At 38.1% G+C, this 14389-nt stretch overlaps 1 protein-coding gene across 4 annotated transcripts in view; it reads left to right on the forward strand.

Annotated features, from left to right (window-relative positions):
• THSD7B (thrombospondin type 1 domain containing 7B) overlaps positions 1 to 14389 on the forward strand; it is an 802394-nt gene that overhangs the window by 53656 nt on the left and 734349 nt on the right. The window contains exon 2 of one of the 4 annotated variants that reach the window (XM_074335728.1): positions 4527 to 4595. The exons of the other annotated variants lie outside the window; for them this stretch is intronic. The gene's annotated coding sequence lies outside the window, so the exon portion shown is untranslated. The remainder of the gene's footprint in view (positions 1 to 4526; positions 4596 to 14389) is intronic. 4 annotated transcript variants of the gene reach the window in all.

Below are 14389 nucleotides of genomic sequence, written 5' to 3' on the forward strand. Positions count from 1 at the left end.
GAAAATAATTCTTAAAATGTGTTGAGTACCTACTGTGGCTCAGACATTGTACGAACATTTTGTACCTATTATCTCCTTTGTTTTTCATAACAATGTGCTGAGCTTTGTACTCTGTTTGTTTGTTTGTTTTAGAGAAGAAAGAAATGCTGTCTTACTGTGGGATTAAGGAGACTTTGTGTGTGTGTGTGTGTGTGTGTGTGTGTGTGTGTGTGTGTAACAAGGCAGGTGGCGGTGGGGGTAGATTTGACGGTGGAACCTCCTGTGAGGGAATAGGCAAGAATAGGTGGTAGGTGGTCACTTGTGGCCCTGTTTAGCCTGATAATTGTTTCATGGGGTCCCTTCTAAGACATCTGTCCACCTCACTCCTGCACCAGGGTATGAGAGAAGATAGGGATATAGATTTTAATAATTGTGCTGCTGCTGTTAACCAGAGTGCAATTAATCCATCTTTTGTGGATTTTGATGCCACATTGTAAATTGTAAATGAGGTTTCACATAGATTCACTCTGAGAATGTTAATGACAAAAGGGCCAGGCTTCTGGTAGGGAGGGGTGGCAGAAGGAGAAATAGGTGAGGAGAAAGGTGAAGAGCAGATACCAAATTTAACATGCTATATTAAATGCAAAATTCAAAATGCTGTTATATATGAGGAAACTCATGTGTAAAGTGTTAACCTAAAAATAAAAGGCCAAAGTGAGAAGCAATAGGCATTTATTTAAGATTAAAAAATAATAGATATTCAGGAAACACTGATTTAGGCAGAAGCCCAAATAGTGTTTCAGTTATGGTTGGAGACAAAGGCAAGGGGTATTTATGAGAAAGGGAAGAGGAACAATTACATCAGTAGAAGGAAGGCATTTGTATTGGTGCAGATAAGCTAACATAGTGATGCTAATTCTAAACAACGTTCTTAATTTCCAGTCCAGTAGCCATCAGTCTGGTAGTCATAGTATCTCTTTTCTTGTTATCCTTGTAAACAGTTGTTTGGGATGCAGTGTTGTGTTAGGCCCAGTCCGAAGGTTAATTTGACCTGTTTTAACATTCCAAAGGTTTTAAAACATTAGACCTACCAAGCAGTTCCTTTGGGTTGGTAGCTCTGACTCCATTTTAAAGTGGATCCATTTATATTATTTTCTACAAAAGACATTAAGAAGCTTTCCTACAGTAGAAAATAGTATAGGATGTAGTAGAGATTTGAATGTAGATAGTTGCTTTGGACATGTTTTGTCCCTTTATTGTTTTTCTTTTTTTTAGTTATATAAATATTAATTTTGGATTTTTTACTCTAAAACATATAAGTACCTCTGATTATTAAATATTATATGAGGCTAAGATCCTTTTTATGTCCATATCCACACATGATTTTCTGTTATGTTAGCTTGGAAGCTCAGTTTTGGGACCCATCTAATACCAGGGTGCCAAAAAAATGTATACACATAACTTGTATTCAGCTTTTGTTATTGGTATATATTGAGTATTACAATTTTAATACAGGTTTTTTCCTTTCTTAAAATGTGTATACATTTTTTTTTAGCACCCTCTGTATGTAAACATCAAAGTTATTTCTTTTAAAGGGCTATTCCTGGAGTGTTGACAAATCATTTTGTGTGGCTAAGCTTGGGTATTTTGAGTGTACGAAATATAATCAGTGCTTGACTGATTAAATATGTTACTTGCAAAATATTATATTAGGTTTGCAAACTCTAATACATGGCCTGATGTCCTGTTTCTGATAGCTAAGGGTGGATGTGGAAACTTTTAATACATGGAATGTCTTCTCTTTGCTGATAGATGTTTCTGTAAAAAATGGATAAGGTGATGAGATCAGAATCAACTGTGTTTTTATGCAGAACCAGTGCTTGAGATGCATGTTAAGTCCCCAGCTATGCATCTCATTAACTTGCCTAGCAGTTGGAGATCTACATCCTCCCTTTGAGAATATTTCATTACAGTAATTTTTGAGGGGCGGGGGTTATACTTACCAAAGAACTGAAAAGATATGTGTCTCTATAACTCAACTAGTTGTATATTATGTTTAATATGAAAGATTGCCTCTGATTACCAGGGGACACCATGAGACTCTTAAGCTATATTAGGTTTCTGGTTTAGTTTCATATTGACTGAATCCTGTAAAATTTAGGAAAAGGAGGTGCATTGAAGAACATTTTTAAGCATTATTCATTTCTACTGAGCTCCTTTCTTTAAAAATATTTGTCCTCTCTTTGCCTTTTAATTTTTGCCACTATTTAAAAGAAACATGAAAAGACAGTTGTACCTGTTTTACAGATGACAAAATGTGAAGGAAAGCAAGTTTGTTGTCTATTGCTGCTATAATAAATCATCCTAAACTTAATGGCTTAAAATGAACAAATTTGTTATCTTACAAATCTTTAGGGCAAAAGTCTGACATGGGTCTCGCTGGACTAAAATCAAGGCGTCAACCAGGCTCCATTCCTTTCTAGAGGCTCCAGGGTAGAATTTTTTCCTGGGCTCTTCCAACTACTAGGGGCTGCCTGCCTTCCTTGGCTCATGGCCTTTCCTTTGTCTTCAAATCCAGCAACCAGACACCCACCCCTCTAATGTTTCCGGTCACTCCTTCTTCCCTCTCACCTCTTTACATCCTGCAAACGGTCTCTGCTTTTAACGACTCTTGATTAAAGTGGGTCCAATTTGATAATCCAGGATAATCTCTCTATCTCAGCATCCTGACAGCTACAGTGTCCTTTGTGCAATGTAAGGTAACATATCTGGAAATGGGGACTAGGACACAGACACCTTTGGGGTGAGGATGGGGGCAGTCTTTTGCCTCCCACAGATTCTCTCATGTCACGACACAGATTGCAAATGAACTTATTATAAATAAGTGTTAGTGTGATCCTTTAAGTTATGAAGTTATATACCCTGAAGGAGACTGTCTGAAATGTAGCTAGTTTGTAATTATTTAAATGTGCTCTAATGAGATAGATTTCAGAAAATGGCAGATATGAAGGAGGGAGGCTCTGTTTACTATTTTTCCTCAAGTTCAAAAGACAATTTCCTAGGATTAGAATGGAGAGAACTTGTTATGCTGATCTGTGGTTTAAAATTGTTTTCTGTATTGTTTGTACCTCCCAAATCAACCAAAGGAGGTAAATCTGAGCCATCTCGTCTTCCCCAAAGGGTCATGCCCAACGCTGAGCCCATTGTTCTTGTTTGTTGATCGCTGCTAAAGAGCTGTTTCGTTACCAAGTAACTTCAGTAGGGCGAGTCAGATTGGGCAAGGTTTAGACTGTATTTTCCAGTTGCAGCCTCTTTCTTCCTCTCTTCCTTTCCATGTCATACTGTCCCATCTTGCATCCTCTGGAAAGTAATACGAGGCTTTTGTCCTAGAAAAAGCTGTTAAATTCTTCACCCATGATGCCTGGCAAAATGCATTTGTTTCCATTGTAATGATGATAAAAACTACCAAAGAGAGTGGTGATAGAACTACAGAAGCAACCAATAAATGGAAAAGGACTTTTTTTTTTTCAGCGGTAATACTTTCTTGGTGGTCTCCACTCACACGAGACTCCCTGTTTTCTCTGTAGTGGATGAGGTCTCCGTCACTACATGTTCAGTGATGGAAAAGGAGGGATCTGATGTATTTTTGTATGGTATCTACCTCTGGGTAGACTGATTGATTAATTGGTTAATTTACTTATTTATATCCTCATCTCTTTGAAGATAGAGTTTCTGATTCTTTTTAATGAAAGCGTATGTGCTGATAAATAGAAACCTAGAATTAGAAAACCAGAACAAGAACATGCTAAATATTAGGTAGTTTCTGTGATTAACAAGCAGATTCAACCTTAAAGTAACCACAGCAAAGAGAATCAGGGGACGTCATCAATCCCTCTGGCAATGTTAGGTCAGCTCCAAACTTTTCTAGGGTTTCTGACCCAATGTTTGGGGGTGGGGTGGTGGTGTTCTCTCATTGACTTGAAATACACAGCATAATCAAGAGTGTTACAATATGCAAAATCTTTAGAAAACTCCTATTTATGGTATTCTGGTGTCCAGAGCTAGGTGGGTTAACATCCTGAAAAGAAAGATGAATAGATAGTGCTAAAATGTTTGGGCCAAAAAAAATAAGAATCATGTGTGGCCTTGAGTAGCGAGCAGAGAGAGAGATGTAAGTTCGGTTCTCCACGTCAGGTGAATAACAACAATTCATATACACACTACAGGATGAAAGTGAAATCTTCTTTGACGACAGAGTGTCCCTTAGATGGCCAGCCCCTGTTGATACTGTGTTGCCGCCGTTTAGTGGAGGCTGACAGTAGGGTGAGGAGTCCCAGAAAGGACCTCCCAGCCTCAGATGCTGCATTGTAAACCAAGCAGAAGGCAGTGCTAAGAGTGTGTCATGAGCTATTTTCTTTAACAGAAGATACAGGTAAATTTCTTGAGTGGATACTTATAAGAATTTATTAGTTGTCAATGGTAATAAGATATTTAGAAACAGTTACACCAAAAAGAAAAAACTCATTTCATGTTTTGTTTTATTTCAGATTACAAAAGTGGAATTTAGCCCATTTCTTGCTTTTTTAATCATTCAGAGGAGGGAGTACCAACTTCTAGTAAGTGTCTGAGGTGTGTGCGTGTGTGTGTTCTTGTGTGTTATATCAGTGAACATAATATAGGGACCATGAAGATGCTAAGAGATGAGTGAAGGTCGGCATATACTCTGTTGTCTTCACTTTTTAATCTTCAGCTCCTCAATCCACCCTCACCTGTCACCTGACCTCTCACTACACCTAAAGTTGCTAAGGTCCCTGGTAACCGTCCTGTTCTTAAACCCAAAGTCCTAATCTTACTTAACCTCTCAAGAGCATTTGGCATTTATCACCCTCTCCTTCTCAAAATAGGCTTTTCTGTGCTCCCTCCTCAGTTAATGGCACTATTATTCATTCTGTTATGCAAATCAGAAACCTAGAGCTATCCTTGACCACTCCCACTTCCTCATATTCATATCCACTTCATCAGCAAATTTGGTCATCTTTACCTCCTACATCTCCACAGCTGCCACCCTAGTCCAGCATATCATCATTTCTCATCTTGTCTGTTGAAGCTGTCTCATAAATATCTCTGCATATCTATCTACTCTTGTCTTCTTCCCTTCCTTTCTCCACACAGCTGACAGAATGTACATTTGAAGGTGTTATTCGTTTAAAGTGAAACTGCTAACATGACTCAGCACGTCTGGTCTTGACTTCCCCTCAAGCATCATCTTTTGCTCCTTGTCCTTTGCACACTATCCACATGGCCTTCTTTCACTTTCTCAGACCTGCAAAGCACCTACTTGCCACAGGACCTTTGCATATGCTATATCTGCAGCCTGCAATATCCTTGCCTCTGCTGCTTCACGTGGTGAATGTCTTTTTGTCCTTCGATTTTAGTGGGAGTGTCACTTCTTCTGGGAAGTTTCCTTACTAGATTCCTTCCTTCTTTTATCTCTCACATAGCTTCATAAGCCTCTCCTATTAATGACTATTTCCTACTACACGGTAAGCTCCATGGGAACAGGAACTATACCTGTTTTTTCTACCTGACACAGAGTACACACTCAGTAAATACTTGTTGAATGAGTGGAATCTTACTTCTTCTATGAAGTATTCGTTAGCTAGTCATACTATGAAGTTTTTCCATTTCTAGGTTACTCTAGTATTCATCACTTAAGTATGAGTCTTCCCTTGTTCTCTTTTTAACGTACATTGGGGTTTTCTTCTAAGTAGATAGTAGGTTCTATGGGGACAAATTGTAAGTTCTCTGAGAACAAGGGACATATCTTATGCTTAAAAAAAGTGCCCAAAATGATTCAGAGTACAAAGAAGGTTTTGAACCAAGACTTGGGAATTGATTGATTGCCCTTTGTTCATGTGTACCTTATGTGGAAGTTCAGCCATAATCTTTTACACCTGGCACCTCTTTTCTTGGCTTTCTCCTCTAGCCTCTTTAGATGTGCATTTCATGGGGAGAGATGAGAGGTGGAAGTAGCGCCATTGATTTGTACCCCCTTCTCTGGGGGAGCTTTATAGAACCTTAGGGAGCTCAGTCTTCAATTCTTCACATTTCAGATCAGGAGACAGAGACCCTGGGGAGAGAAGCTCTTGCCTTACGTGGGGCAGGTGTGCAGTAAATTGGACCAGGTTGCATAACTAATTAGAAGGAAAGCTGTGGCCATAACTTGGGTCCCCGGACTCCAGCCAGGCTCATTGTTCTTTGCTGGGTTGTCTCATTTAAATTTAGAGAAAAAAAGATTAAGCACTCATTAATAGGATGGGGCACACATGCTGGGAATCAAAATTAATAGGAATGGGGAAAGTTAGGAAGATCCTGGGGGAAAATGTGGGTATGTAGGTGAAGCCAGGTGAAGGAGGGATGGGTTATATATTTGGTGAAAACCATTATCCAGAATTTGCTTTTGTTTGAAGCCTATACGCTATATCTATTTTCCTTATGCCTTGCTACTTTAATTTTGATTCATAGAATAATTATACATTAAAGCATCCCTTTAAAAACCTCCTTTCCTCTCTTGCCTCCTTTCATCTTTTTTATATATTTGTTATACAAGCCATACATTGTGACCCCACAGGGTATCAGTCTGTAACTGTAAGTGCTTGTGTGTGTAGCTTAGTTTATATTCACACAAATCTTGTCTTTCTTCCCATTCCTTTTCTCCTTTTCTTCTTCTAGGAACCAGATGCCATTTTCTTTCTTTCTTGTGCATTATATGTAAGGGCACCTGTCATGCACACACACACACACACACACACACACACACACACACACACACACCTCTGAATGTGCATAAACAAAGACAGAACTGAAGGGAAATACTGCGACATATGGTACTGGAAAAACCAGGGTCTCCATAGCAAGGCTGCAATCAAGGGTGCAGATGTTTGGCATTTGTCAGATGAAATTTTTGATGTAAAACTATTTCAGTACATTAAGTTAAAAGACGGAAAATTAGCTGCATGTTGTAATGAACATATCTTTCCATTGAAAAGGATTAAAATGGGAAACTTAGCCAGACATGTATGTTAGCCCCCCCTCCCCCTGTGATCTTCTGAATATGTTTTTCCAGTTTCAGATTTCATTTTCCTTTCCTCTTGGGGGTTCTTGGCTTCTGCCTTTATTATTCAGCGTACACAGACAGCACAGGAAGGTGTTTTGAGTGTCACTAACCTTAAAGTGTTTGGAAATAGAGTTTCAATAAGGTACTGTAATGTTTCATTTCTCCAATGTCATGTTTTACTGTAAGTGTGAATTTTTCCTTCTCTTTACCCTTCCAGATGTTTAGTTCCTGATTTTCTCCCACTTTCTAAAACCTTTTTTCTCTTCTAAACACCTTCACTTAGGCATTTGAAATGGATGATGGCTTTTTTTCCCCAAATGTATTTCATTGGCTATATCACTGTTACTGAGTTTAGCTAGATATACAATTTATCCCCTGTCCAGAATTGCTCCTTGTCTAATGTTTGCTATGTTTTACTCCCCTTTGATTGTAGATCTCGTGAAATTAGGAGTCAGATCTTGTGCTAAATGATACATAAATGACCATTGATTCATTTTAGATTGTTTTTAGAAAAGAAAGGAGTCACATGGCTTAGCAGAAAATAACATGTGGATCAATTATAAATCCATAAAACAATCATCAGCTGGTAATTGCTGTCAGTAAAACTATTCAGCATTTCTTCTTTCAGTCTTTTGGAACTGTGTCCCTTATTTCCTAGTTTGCCTCATTTGGATGGTACTCCAAGCGCTAGGCCTACAAAATAATTGTTTTTAGGTATGTTCTCTTTGCCAGTGGATTTAAAAAAAAAAAATCCCCTTTTTATCAGAGGCAACTCAAAATAGCATTTCCCAATAGTATCTTTACAGTTAGGAAAACAAGGATCTTAACTAAAGATGAAAAATATACATGCTTAGTAACTAATATTTTTATGTTTTATTCACCTTTTTATTTGACCCTTACAACAAATAATTCTCTACCGTGTTTCCCTGAAAATAAGACCTAGCCGGACAATCAGCTCTAATGTGTCTTTTGGAGCAAAAATTAATATAAGACCTGGTCTGATTTTGCTATAATGTAAGACCAGGTATAATATAATATATAATATAATATAATATAATATAATATAATATAGTACCGGGTCTTATATTAATTTTTGCTCCAAAAGATGCATTAGAGCTGATTGTTAGGCTAGGTCTTATTTTCGGGGAAACGCGGTAGGTATACAGATACTTATATTCTGTTTATGACTGATGAAACTGAGGTATTAATGATGACCAAAGGCTGTTTAGCTGTTGCATAGCAGAACTTGCTAATTTTAGTACATTAAGTCAGCTGGCTTCAGATCGTTTGGGTTTTCCTCTACACATGTCTTTGATAGCATAGCTAGCCTGTGAGAGGACAGGGGCTTGCTAAGTTCCATATAAAGAGTTCCCCAAAATCCATAACAAAGGCATTTCCCTATAGTAAAGGCAGCATCTGTTACCATATTTTTCCTGGTAGCACAGACTTGATCAGTAATCCATGGACATCAGCCGTTGGTGGATTTGCTAAAGTTTGGTGTACCAAAGCAAAAGGTTCGGCAGTTACAGTCAAATGTTTTTGAAGCTATAGAATTTGAAGCTCTACCAAATCTCACCCTGTGGGAGTATACTTTTTAGTCTTAGCAGACAAACCTTGGTATGCCATCCCACTCTTCTGCCCTAGCTTTTTAAATAAAGTCTTTTCCTTCCTTAAATTCCAGCACAGCCCTTCCTTGGGTGCCTTCTCCGTGTTGCCCAGGACACTTGGGAGCTCTTTCTTTTGGGACACTCCTGCCATAATCATCTGTGCTGCTCATTTAGCACTTAGCAAATATGTTAGCTGAATGTCTTTGTAAATGCTCTACTTCCTCAACTGGATTTATTTGAGGATGAAACCGGGCTTATACTTCTTTGTATTACCAGTTTGACCACAGAGCACGGGCTAGTACTGTCCCCAATGGCAGTTGGGGGCCATTTTGTCACTGGCCATCCCAAACTCTGACCATTCATATAGTCTTTAAAAAAATCCAGTTATCATTTGTCTTGCATCTAGCATATAGCAGGCACTATGCTCAATCCTTATGGTGTCTGTCTCCCCATGTTATAGTTGAGACCCTGCAGCTCAGGAAGTTAAGTAACTTGCTCAGGGTTACCTAGTGTCCCTTAGCAGACTTGGGATGCACTTTTTCTTCCACCATATTGTTTTTGGAAGTCTGCCCAATGTCCATCCTCTAGACATAAGTTTAATCTTGCTTTTGTCTTCACTTACTGCCTGGGAATATTAGTAGCTAGATAAGAATTTGTGAATTTTCCAGATAAAATCACCAGTCTTTAATCTCTTAATGGGCTCTGTGATGGGTGATTATCATACCGGTAGAAATTAATCCTCTAAGTTTAAAAGTAAAGAACAATTCAATGCATAGATCTTGATTATTTTCTAGGAACTTTCTCTCTCTCTCTCTCTCTCTCTTTACAATTAGCTGTGTGGTACTTTTAATGACCCATCTTTTTCCTTTTTAGATTTAAGACAATAATTAGAGCGAAACTTGGCTAGATAACTATGAAGGGTCAAGTGTGCGTCTCATAATTTAAAGGACTTTGTAATGAATATTATTAGAAATATCCTATTTTGCAATTTTACTTTTGTGTATTCAAAATTACATTTCTAAAAAACTGCTACTTAAAGTCTGGTTCATAGCAGGGAGTATTTTTCACTCAGGCAAAGTGCAAAAGGGGAAGTCAACTAATTTAGACCACCATGAAGCACCCTTTTTTCTCGTGTGTAATGGGTCCACTCACTCAGCCTTTGATGAGAGCAAGGAATGAAAACGGTTGAGATCAGATGGAAGGAAAATTTGCTGAGACGTGAATAATCCCTTTAATTAATAAAATTTATAAAATTCACTAACATTAAAACAATAAAAAAGTTACTATAATTTTTACTCTTTGTCTAGAAGGTGTAGCATAGCCTCCAAATCCTCATAGGTTTCTTTGAGACTTAGTGCTAGAATTTTGGAGTTCACTCGTATAGACAGAACTCGTATCAGAACTTTATCCTACTGCGGAGTTGTCCTATGACTAACATGTAACCAGTACATTCAGTATGACCACACTGCTTATAAAAATATTGAAATATTTTCTTGTTGGTTGGTATAAGTCACTGCCCTGACCTGCTGTAATGTCTCGTAATCTTAGAGGTTAATGTCTAGAACATTAGAGGCCAGTGAGGACTCTTCTCCTTTCCTGCATCCCTCCTGTTGGTAGATAAGTGTTTTGAATATCAGCCTTGGTTGTTCTTACACAGTCTCTCTGCCATAACATTCAAAGATATGTACCTCAGTGTCCATGGTTCTTCCCTGCTCCTTGACAAGCTGAGAATTGCTTTTAAATGTTCTGTCATAGACATTGTTCCAATTTAGAATTAGTGGTACAATCCTCCGACTGGTAGATATCATGCCTTAAAAAAACACCACATATCTAGACAAAAGTGAGTGGCATAATGCCTGGTTTTTACTTTCTTGTTTTGTCACTAGCATTATTTCACAAAGAATGCATGTAGATTGACTGTGGAGTTCTCAGAGTTTTACGCTGAAGGTATTTAGGATTGGGAATTGTAGGTTTGTTATTTGTGATGTAGATATGCAAATACATTCTATAGGTTGTTGAAATGCTTTGATTGCAGGATTTATTAAAAGACCACATTGGTGGCTTCTGACAACTTTATGTTACCATCTATATTTTGTGTAGCCATAAAATGTTTTAAATCATTAATGAAACAGGATTGGATATAAGTATTCAAATGTACCCATTGTCTCATTTTATCCTCATAAAATCAGTGAGAAGGTGCTACTATCTGTGCTTTATAGAGATGAAGTGACCTGATAGAAGCCAGTTGTTTCCGAGTGGTAGAGCTAAAGCCAAGACCTCAGATCTGCCCCCAGAACCCACAAGAAACTGCATCTCCCACTCCGATATGGGGACATCTCCCAATTTTCAGGACCCTATCTCCATAAAAAGGACAATATTTAAAATAAGGTACTTATAAAGTTAAATAAATTTTCCAAGTCATGAAACAAAAACAAAATGAAACAAAAATACCCCTATAAATGTGAAAAAGGGATGCTGTATTTGCTGCGTTCCTGTACCATTCATGGAATGAGAGAGGAGCAGGGGAATATTTTGAGCTCTTTAATTGAGTTGAGGTATAATTCTCTAGTGACTGCTAAACCATATTTTCCTTAGTTATTGAAATAGGATTATTAATGCTAGCTTGCTTCTTAGGAGATGTTATTTAGGGTTGAGAAACTTTTGAATTAGGAATCTTGAGTAAATTATCATGATGTAGAACGTAAGTTCATTAAATTTTGCCAACCTTAAGGAGGCTCTGGCTGTCACACCTCTGCTCCTATTGATGTCCGGAATAGATTAGGCCCTTTGGCAAGATGACTTGTGTACCTTTCTTCTCTTCACTCTGTGGACAGTCTTTCAAATTACATCCTTGGTATTCTTGGGGAGTTGATGCTATTATCCGTAATTTGGTTTAGCATTTTTATGCATAAACATGAAGACTATCTAATGTATTATGTCTTACTTAGACTTTTAGTTTCCCCACAAACGATGGTGAAATAAAAGACTTAGGTATATGTTTTTTTTTTCCTTTCTGAAAAGCATGCTATATTTTCTGAATATTCCATGCTCAAAAAGAAAGATTGGTACACGTTTGGGATGTTCGATAAAGGACTGCCTCTCTCCTTGATATTGATAAAAGAACACAGAAGTTTGAGATGCATTAGGACGGAGAAAATGACTAAGAATTAATGTCTGTTTATCTTTGCTTTTGGGGAAGAAATTAAACTAATCTCATCAAAGTTATTTAGGAAGTTTCTGACTGTACTCTTTAATCTTTGCTTCAGAAAAACAGCAGACTGCATTATTAAAAAGGAGATCACTGCATGTAGGAAGAGCATTCAGCTGGTGTCTGTTTTCAAATATGAAATTAAAGAATTTGAAGTTAATTTCAGAGCTAAAGGAGCTGCTAGTCAAAACAGTGTAGGCCATTTTGGAAATGTTATTACATTATTTAAAACATACTTATTCAAAAATGTGTCTGTGAGCTTCTGTACAAACATCCTATGGGTGTAATCACAAAATCTTCACTGATGCTGAGCTCCAGCTACAAATTGGATGAAGGTATTAATTCGATCGCCTTTTTTGAGTTGGTACATATTCACCTTTTACCAGAGTTGAAAAGGGAGAACTGAGAAGCCCCTTTCCATCTTCAATGTTAGGAAGCGTGTGTGTGTGTGTGTGTGTGTGTGTGTGTGTGTGTGTGTACGTGTGCACGCGCCCCCTAATAGTAGCTCCCATTTCAGACTTTAGTATCTAGAGCCTACTGTGTATCTCTGGATGTCTAAAGTCATCTGAAACCTAGTGTGCCTCAAATGATAACGATTGATTCCTGCCACACACACAACCCTCCCCATCTTGCTCCTCTCCTGTCTTCTCCATTTCAGTGTATGGCGTTACCTTTACCCAGTTTCCCAGGATAAAACACAAAGCAAACAAACAAACAAAAACCTAGAGATTTGTCTTAAAGTTTCTCTTTCTCATCCGTTTCACATTCAATCCATCAGCAAGTCCTGTCAACTATACTTTCAAGATATATCCCACAATAAATCCCCGCAGCTCAGCTGATATCTTCCTAGATTGGACTGGCTTCTTCTTCCCCAGATATCTCTTTGTGTCCACTGTTAACCTGATGGTGGTCAGTATATACCCTCTTATTCAGCGTGAACCATCGAAAACGTAAAACTGATCCCGTTGCCCCTGTCTTCTAAAGGCTTCCTGTCCTGCTGAGAATGAAATTTTAAGTCCTTACCATGTCCTTCACGGAACATCGGGGTCTGGCTATTCTTTATGAATTTTCTACCACTTCTGTCTGCACCTCATTCACTCTGCTCTAGCTATGCTGGCCTCCCATCTTGCCCACAACCTCTCCTCCTCAGGGCCTCTGTTCCCTCTGCTTGCAATGTGCTTTCCCAGGTATGTGTATGGCTTATTCCCTCCCATCCTTCAGAACTCCTTTGTCTTCCCCCAGATACCAGCAGGGGTTCCTTGTTTATCTCATTCAGAACTCTGTGCTTTGATTACTCTAGCTAAAATAGCAACCTTGTCAGTCTCTATTGTTGTTTAATGTTTTACAGCACTTCTCATTACCTGAAGTAATATCGGTTGTTTCACTTGTTTGCCTGTTGTCTCCTTGGAAAGTATGGAAGCTCCATTTGGACATGGCATTGTGTGTGTCTCCAGCAATGATATTTGGCATATGATGAATGAATGGATAAATGATACAATTACTTTTATCTGTCTTCCCTGATGTCCTTATCCATTCTCTAATTTTCATCTTGTGATGATTTAAACTGTCTCTTTATATTCCATTCTATGTTGCTGTAAATATTCAACAATGTTCTAGTTCCTTTAGAACAGAGGAACATCTAATTGAAGAGGTAGTCAAAAGAGTGTAATGGGTCCAGGCACAGTACTTGGAAAGAAACAGACCTGGGTTTAATGATGGCTAATTACTGACTTTGTGAGTTTTGGACAATTTGATTCACTTCTCTTGACCTCATTCCTCCTTGATAAAATTTGTATCATTCCTGGGGGTAATGATTCCATACTCATTTGTTTGTTGTAAAGAGTAAATAACATGATACATGTGGAGATCCTAGTTTAGAGTTAATGCTCAAACATTGTACCTGTTATTATTACCTTTGGTCCTAAAGAATTGTGTGAAGAAATATTTTGGTAATCAAATCATTGACAATCAAGTAATCACATTTATCAATCCTTTTTTGGTTGGTGATCCAGATATGATTCTGGGTTTTCTTAAGATCTGATTTCTTGGGTTGGGATTGTAATTTGGGTAGAGAGGAAGGAGTTTGGTAGTTTGCTTGGCAATTCCTAATGAGAAGGATTCTGTTTTGGGGTAAGATAGAGACACTATGGGCATTTCCCCTTTTATTATTTATAGATGTAGTACAGTCAATATTTAAACTGTTACAAATGAAGCTTGCAATGACTGTAGTTTCTGCATTTTTTTGTTTTTTTGTTTTTAAGGAAGGCTCAGCTCACAGTGGCCCATGCAGGGATTGAACCGGCAACCTTGGTGTTATCGGCACCATGCTCTAGCCAAATGAGCTTACCGGCTCCCCTGGTTTCTGTATTTTCTATAATTGATCTCATCTTGTTTGTCAACCTCCCCTCACCAGGTACCAGGGGGTTGGGGAAACAAACTTGCTATGTTAAAGGTATACTAGTCTCTTTCATTTTTTTT

Source organism: Rhinolophus sinicus, linkage group LG01 (assembly GCF_036562045.2).
Source record: "Rhinolophus sinicus isolate RSC01 linkage group LG01, ASM3656204v1, whole genome shotgun sequence".
In the NCBI taxonomy this organism is placed as follows: Eukaryota; Metazoa; Chordata; class Mammalia; order Chiroptera; family Rhinolophidae; genus Rhinolophus; species Rhinolophus sinicus.